This window comes from Danio rerio, chromosome 20 (assembly GCF_049306965.1).
Source record: "Danio rerio strain Tuebingen ecotype United States chromosome 20, GRCz12tu, whole genome shotgun sequence".
NCBI lineage: Eukaryota > Metazoa > Chordata > Actinopteri > Cypriniformes > Danionidae > Danio > Danio rerio.
Window position 1 is genome coordinate 27,813,738 of NC_133195.1, and position 6,156 is coordinate 27,819,893.

General features: G+C 33.3%; 1 long non-coding RNA gene across 1 annotated transcript; it reads right to left on the bottom strand.

The window, feature by feature from the left end:
* Positions 1-1,249: 1,249 nt before the first annotated feature.
* Positions 1,250-4,763, bottom strand: LOC108180226 (uncharacterized). The gene is made up of 5 exons (XR_002457560.3): positions 4,717-4,763; positions 3,947-4,137; positions 3,586-3,744; positions 2,966-3,061; positions 1,250-2,230 (listed from the first exon to the last, which is right to left on the bottom strand). It is a non-coding gene; the product is annotated as an uncharacterized lncRNA (long non-coding RNA).
* Positions 4,764-6,156: the final 1,393 nt, after the last annotated feature.

Consider the following 6,156-nt stretch of genomic DNA (forward strand, 5'->3'; position numbering starts at 1 on the left):
CTAACACTCTATTAATATACTAAGATACTGCATTCTGTGAGCATCCAGTTTCTTTTGCAATTGCCTTTTGAGACTTTTCTCCTTATGGAGGGTTCCAACGATGGTCTTCTGCACAACTTTCCATGATTCTGAAGCCTACTAACCCAAACTGAGACAATTTCAAGGCTTTGCATTAATTAGTGGACTAGATTGAGACACAGGATGCCTACAATGTTGAACTCTGTAATGATATTCTAATTTTGTGAAATACTGGATTTTTTTTTTTTCATCTTTAATCCATAATAATTCAAATTGAATCAATTGAAGGCTTAAAATATTTCACTTTGTGTTTAGTAAACTAATATAACGCACAAGTTTCACTTTTTAAAACAAATCATTCACTGTAAAAAAAAAAAGTTGAATAAACTTGAAATAATAAGGCAACCGATCACACACAGCTTTTTGAGTTAACTAAGTCGACTTAAAATATTTTGTTGAATTCCTTGTTTAACCAACAACATATTTTTGTTTGCTGAACAAATATTATCATGTTTACTCAACAAGATCTTTTGTTTGCTGAACAAAAATTTTCACGTTTATTCAACAAGATCTTTTGTTTACTGAACAAAAATGATCATGTTTACTCAACAAGATCTTTTGTTTGCTGAACAAAAATGTTCACATTTATTCAACAAGATCTTTTGTTTACTGAACAAAAATGATCATGTTTACTCAACAAGATCTTTTGTTTGCTGAACAAAAATGTTCACGTTTATTCAACAAGATCTTTTGTTTACTGAACAAAAATGATCATGTTTACTCAACAAGATCTTTTGTTTGCTGAAAAAAAATTTTCACGTTTATTCAACAAGATCTTTTGTTTACTGAACAAAAATGATCATGTTTACCCAACAAGATCTTTTGTTTGCTGAACAAAAATTTTCACGTTTATTCAACAAGATCTTTTGTTTACTGAACAAAAATGATCATGTTTACTCAACAAGATCTTTTGTTTGCTGAACAAAAATGTTCACATTTATTCAACAAGATCTTTTGTTTACTGAACAAAAATGATCATGTTTACTCAACAAGATCTTTTGTTTGCTGAACAAAAATGTTCACGTTTATTCAACAAGATCTTTTGTTTACTGAAAAAAATGATCATGTTTACCCAACAAGATATTTTTAGTTTACTGAACAAAATAAAACAAACTGATTCATTATGCATTTACTATTCATTTTTAGGATTCAAATTAAATACACAAGAATAGTCAATTCACTTTTTTATTTTTAACTGTGTTCAAATCACAATCCAAAACATTTGCATACAAAATCAGCATTTGACATTAGCCGTGTTCAGCATTGGGCTAGTTTGTACACAACTAGTACTGAATGTTTCCAGATTTGAAAAGATTGTACACTGCCTCAACATAAAATAACTGGCAACCTTACTAAAACCAAGCTATTAGTGTGTCCAAACACTCAAACCAGGTGAATATACAATCATCTAATCAGAGTAAACCCTAAAAGCCACTCCATTCATACAGTCTTTAAAGTGTACTGCACTTTTGTCAACAAAGTACATCAAGTCCAAAAACAGACCTCAAAACATTCATACAGTGGCACAGTAGGAAGTGCTTTCGCCTCCCACCAAGGTCGCTGGTTCGAGTCTCAGCTGGGTCAGTTGCCATTACTGTGTGGAGTTTGAATGTTCTCCCTGCGTTCACGTGGGTTTCCTTTGGGTTCTCTGGTTTCCCCCACAGTCCAAAGACGTGTGGCACAGGTGAATTGGGTAGGCTAAAATTGTCCATAGTGTATGTGTGAATGAGTGTGTATGGATGTTTTCCAGAGATGGGTTGCAGCCGGAAGGGCATCCGCTGCGTAAAACAAGTTCATTGCGCTGTGGCGACCCCAGATTAATAAAGGGACTAAGCCGAAAAGAAAATGAATGAATGAATGAACTGAACTCTCGCAGATCATGTGCCACCAACCTCCATAAAACATGCTGAATCACTTAAAAAGTATATTTGAGTTCTTTTGGGTGTTCCATATTCAGTCTATACAAGAGGCTGAACAAGTAAGCGAAGGCTGCAGGCAGATGTGTGATATCCTGAAGTACTATGGCCTCCTCCAAGATTTTAGCGAGGTTCATCACATATTGCAGGGATGCAGAAGTGCCATTATCATCTTCCACCACAGTCAAGATTCCAATCCTTTAATCTCTGGCGCTGTGGTCTTCAGGGTCCGTGTCCTTATAGGAGATTAAGTAATGGGAAAATTAATTGATGTGTAATATTAATTACTACTTATTAATGTTATTACTATTATGCAAAGAAAATAAAAACATGTAATACTTTCGTACATACAAACAGTAACACTTTGAATAGTCTATAATATATAATAATTGAACAAAATATTGACAACATTTTAATATTTAGCAATTTTTTAAACTTTTATTTTACATAAAATTGCAAAGATTTACTTTTATTTGATACAGTTTCAATTGTGAAAGTTGTTTATTGTCCTGTTTAGAATATAACTGAGCCTTTAATTGTCATTCATAAGGGATTTATAAAGCATAAATAGTCCTCACTTTAGATTAGGTCACAACTGGATGAAGTTAAGCTCATAAAGCATATACTAACATACAAAGTAACTATTATTACATACCTTAATATTAGGATATTTAAATGTTAATTTGAATAGTTTATTAATCGTGTACTTAAGCATTCTGAATGATCTTAAAAACACCAAGTATTCTTAAATAACTGGTTTGTAAATAATGCAATACTTAAATTAGTAATACAAATGAATCATTAAAGTTAAAAAAATACAATCATTGAGCACTTCATGTAGAGTTATGCTTAACAGAAAATAAATTAACTATTCGCTAATACTAAATAAATTATTTATAGCGTGCAGCTATTATAAGTGTTACCAAGCAGACTAATAAACGTAGAATAGGGTATGAAAATGGGTAACTTACCAGACATATCTTGAGAAAGCAAGCAGAATTTTTACGAAGAAAAATTGGCAATCCCTCAAGAGCTGCTCTTTCTCGATCGGTGACAATATCAGTGACCTAAAGGAAAGTCATTTACAAAGGGTGTTTTACAATCTTATTGTTTTGTAAGTAAAAATGTACTTAGTACATTTAAATGAGCATAGTATTTTATTCACGCTGTTGAAAAAACACATGGCTTTATTTTTAAAAAAGAATTTTGTGGTTTCCATACAATGGAATTTGATAATGGTTGTGTTGGCAAATTTAGAAAAATGTTTAGTTTCATGTGACAATTACTTTGAGTTAAAAACTACAGCTATTATTTTCTATTTTCCTCTTTGAATGTATTCATTTGAAATGGTCACTCAAAACAAGTGAAACATCTGTTATTTATCTTACTTCCATCTCACAATCAAAACACAACTTGACACAATTAAAATTAATGCAAAAGGGCTGAACAATTAAATTGTTGCAATTACGTTTTATTAGACTGTATTACCTGAGCATGAAATTCATGCTTTTGTGTTTGACAGGACAAAATATGTTGCACATGTTAAAAACATCAGACGGGTGTATAAGAAAAAAAAAATCTTAATGAGTACCTGCTCATCCATCTTGTTTAAAGTTGTATCCATCTCTGGACCCATTGAATCCCTTCTTTTTCTGTAGAGTTTCAGGAGAGGTGCTGTATATTTATCAAGTCACTCGATTAACTGTCTCAGGAGATCTACATTACAGATCTGAGAAAACTCTTTGCAGATCTACAATATATAAAAAAAAACATACATATTAATATTTACACATTATATATATATATATATTTGTAAATGTAAATATTTAAATGTTCAAATGCTGAATACAGATGTATTTTGAATTACCTATAATAATAATGTTGTTTGTTATTTTTAGCATTATCATTACTACCTTGAATGAAACCAAAGCAATTGCAATATAGTGACTTACCTCTTCCTTAAAGTCCAGGTTATCTCTCTCTAATTTCTTCCTGGCTAAATCTCAACAACTTCTTTTGGGCAAAGAGAAAAGGTTTCTTGCATCTGCTGGTGAATGACCGTCAAATTTCACTGATGATAGCAAGTCTCACCTCCTCAAGGAAATCTTGCATTGAATTATGTCATTGTTTCATAATTTCAGTCCTTTTGAGCAAAAAGAAAGAAAAATATATATTTAGCCCTTTATATTTTTTATGTAAATAAAAGCTAGCTGACTGTTAAAGCAAGTTGGTCTGAATATGATAGACATTTAGTCGAGCTAACTAATATACAAGCAAATCAAGCAATGAATTACATGAAAGTCACACGATTTTCACACAAATTACACAGTTAAACACGTCACCGTTTGTTCCACTGGCTCTGGTTCGAAGGGAAAAAAGGTTATGATGTGCGCAATGCTGACAGCAATCTAGATAAACAGGACATAATGTTATATTCGTTTTAGCAAGGAAATTTGACTTGGATACCTGATCTGGTATGTTATATGATACTCATTGTATTAATCGTGAGTTATTAAAGCAAATGACTCAATTGAAATCGCTATTTGTTTCAAATACATTCACTCAAAACTTTTATTGATGTAAATAGCCAAAACCAAGTGCACGAAACAAGTAACTCACGGCTAAATTATAACAAATAGTTCCGTATTAGGATACACGCGCACATCAAAGCCAAAATATCAAATAATATAACGTTAGATGACAACAAAAAAGACATACATACCTATGATTTAGTGATGTGACGTTGTGCGCCGAGGCTTCGAAGCATGTATCAAAAAAACGATACATCTCGCAGCGAAGCAGTGTACCGGAGCTTGATTCGTTTTGCCATCATCACGTGATCAGTGACGTCCGAAGCTTCATTTTCGCCTTTACCCACGTGACTGCTTCGAATTTTGATTCAAAGGTTTAAACACCCTCATAGTAAAGTGTATAGCTAGAGAATTGGCGTCTATTACATACATTTGTTTCAAAGCACTGCACCAGTCCCAAACACCAATAATTAAACTAAACTACAATAGTATTTTTTAGTAAAAAGGTTTTGAACAATTCTAAAGTGTATTAGCGTATTTTTTATGACTATCTTTAAAGAAAACCACTGCATATCGTAGTATTGTGTTTGACAGAGAAGATCTGGTGAATGCAATCCTGAAGCATCGTTCATATAGCGTCCTCTTAGAGCACTCGCCTCCCAATGAGATATCACTGGTTCGATCCCTGCTTGGAGCGGGACTAATTGTATTGTGATAAACTTTTGAATACCTTGGATTTTACTACAATCATCAGTTGTGTAATGTAATATATCTTGTGTAAAAACTACAGTAATTGAGTAATTTGTTTATATTGCTGTTTTTGTATTACTACATGAATGAGTTGGTCAGTTGTGAACATTTGACATTATGGCAACACAGTGCTTTCCCACACTTTCACCAGAAGAGGTCCTCATCGAGCTCTGATTTAGAAAGCTTCGAGTAACAAACCTTTTTCCGATACAATTGAGTCGAGCGCTTCACTGGTTCAGAAAGCTTCATTTCACCATCACTACTATGATTTAGCAGAAACGTCGTTGGCCTGCTCTTAACCGCTCTATCATAGTCTCTCACATCATTAATACACTGGTAAAATAGATCGGGCAGTCAGATGGGTAGCACATCGCACAAAAAACATGTATACAATTATATACAATCGATTATGAAAACGATTGACACGTAGCTCCGCAGAAAGAAAGATGGTTCGTTTTGTCGCGCGCACGAGACAGGTACCCCCTGCAGTGAGCTATGGAAGTAAATTGCGCATGCGCCAGAAGCTTATAAGGCGCATGCGCCAACAAGAAGGGCACGCATCAACGCAAAACTAAGAATTTTGTATTAGTTCAACGAAATATTTTAAGTTTTTCACATTGAAGCACCATATTTGTTGAACAAACTAACTATTATTTGTCAGCATTTCAAATGAAAATATTTAAATTCAGTTAACTCATTAATCTTTGTTCAGAGGACTTTTTGAAAGTTGGCGTTTTTACAGTGTTGAAATAAATGGACCATCCCTCAGTATTCAAATTTTTGGCACATGCCTGTATATGAGTACAAGTGAAAAAAAGTCCTGATTGATGGACTAATTGTTCAGAGCTGTGTAAGGTAAAGTAATGGTACATGAGATTAGT